Raw genomic sequence first — 1,914 nt, forward strand, 5'->3', positions numbered from 1 at the left:
CGGCTTTGTCGCCTGCCTGGGGGGCCGGAGCCCGGTGGATCGGCCAGGGCGCGGCTCCTGGAGGGCTGGTGTGGAAGGAGAAGTGCGCGCTCCTGCGTGTTCCTTCCACCTGCAGGTTTGGGGAATTAGCTGTTTCGTAGACTTTTAACAGGTTAAAAACGTAAAGCAAAGCAGTTACCGCTCTAGTCGTGCGGATGATGCCACAGCATAAAGATGTGTTGTTTTTGTGTGTTTTTAAAATATATATTTTTATTGATTTCAGAAAGGGAGCGGGAGAGAGAGAATCATCAATGATGAGTGAGAACCATGGATCGGCTGCTTCCTGCAGGCCCCTAGTGGGGATCGAGCTGGCAACCAGGGCGGTGCCCTTGACCAGAACCTGGGAACCTTCAGTCCACAGGCCGAGGCTCTAGCCACTGAGCCAAACCAGCGACGGCAAGATGTGTTGTTTTGGAAATCGCAGCCAGCTAAGACATGAGAAAAACTCAACAGGATGGGGCGCTTTTACCTGAGTGTTAAACACGGGAATTTCGGCCCCAGCTAACGTGTGGGAGGCGAAGCAGACAGGAAAGTGGGATTCCGGCTGGAGGCAGGATGCTGCTCAGCTTCTCGGGAAGACGGTCACATCCTGGCGACTCAGCGCTGAAAGGACTCGCTTAGACCTGGCTCGTGATTTCTGAGCAGCACAGCAGCCCCTGATCACTTTATTTTCCAGGAAACTCAGCCAGTACTTCCTAGTTAACTGTCCTTCAGCACATGCTCCGACTTCCAAGGAAATTTTAATTAAATTGTATGGACAGGGCTGTTTTTTACATCCTCTTACTCTTTAAACCTTGTTACTGGTAGCCTTGAATTACCAACTTCAGGAAGAGCAGGGACTATAGGAGAGAAATAGAGCATGCTTACTTGTTTTTACATTTGTGATTGACGTGTTCTTCCTTGCCATATTGCAGGGATTCTGGAATGACAACCTGATTACTACACAGTGGCTGCAGGGACAAAGCCTGGCGCCTTCAGGACAAAACAGTGCTATCCCACAGACCACTTGCTGTGTGAGATGAGAAGACTGCCAACTAAAGACTAAGCTGCAATCAGCCCTGTTAGATTGGAGGAATCAGACTTCCTAACATGGAGTTTGAGGTGGGGGGAGCATTGGCATGCAGTCCTCTTTGCCAAAGTCTCATTAGTAATTCCACTAGGCTTTAAGTGCCTTGAGGACAAGAATCATATTTATTAGGGTGATCAGCATATCGTCAGGCTGGCACAGTGCCTGACATAGCAAGGACTGAATGAATAAACCTCTCCTCCCTTCATCTGTGAGTCTGCGTATAATTATGTGTGCATGTGTATGTGTTGCTATGGAGACATAAATACATTTCTCATAAAAACCTTGCTCTAGGGCAATGGTTCTCAACCTTCTGTCCCTTTAAATACAGTTCCTCATGTTGTGACCCAACCATAACATTATTTTCGTTGCTACTTCCTAACTGTAATGTTGCTACTGTTATGAATCGTCCTGTAAATATCTGATATGCAGGATGGTCTTAGGCGACCCCTGTGAAAGGGTCGTTCGACCTCCAAAGGGGTCGCGACCCACAGGTTGAGAACCGCTGCTCTAGGGTCTAGAACACTCAACTTCAGTGGAGGGTACTAAATCTCAAACAAAGGAAGTAGTTTTCCCTTTCTTGCTCTTCACTAAATTACATTATGTAAGCTGTAAATCCAGGGATGGGCAATAGTAGGGTTACAGTTGTGAGTACGAGAAACAGTTTGTTCTTGTATTATTACTTATTAACTAGGGGCCCGGTGCACAAAATTCGTGCACTGGGGTCGGGGAGTGTCCCTCAGCCCAGCCTGCCCCCTCTCACATACTGGGAGCCCTCAGGCGTTGACCCCCATCACCCTCCAATCACA

At 48.2% G+C, this 1,914-nt stretch overlaps 1 long non-coding RNA gene across 1 annotated transcript; it reads left to right on the forward strand.

Moving 5' to 3' along the window:
• Positions 1-6: 6 nt before the first annotated feature.
• LOC107182832 lies at positions 7-1,313 on the forward strand. The gene is made up of 2 exons (XR_001513583.1): positions 7-115; positions 954-1,313. It is a non-coding gene; the product is annotated as an uncharacterized LOC107182832 (long non-coding RNA).
• The last annotated feature ends 601 nt before the right edge of the window (positions 1,314-1,914 follow it).

This window comes from Myotis davidii, unplaced genomic scaffold (assembly GCF_000327345.1).
Source record: "Myotis davidii unplaced genomic scaffold, ASM32734v1 scaffold1251, whole genome shotgun sequence".
Classification (NCBI taxonomy): Eukaryota; Metazoa; Chordata; class Mammalia; order Chiroptera; family Vespertilionidae; genus Myotis; species Myotis davidii.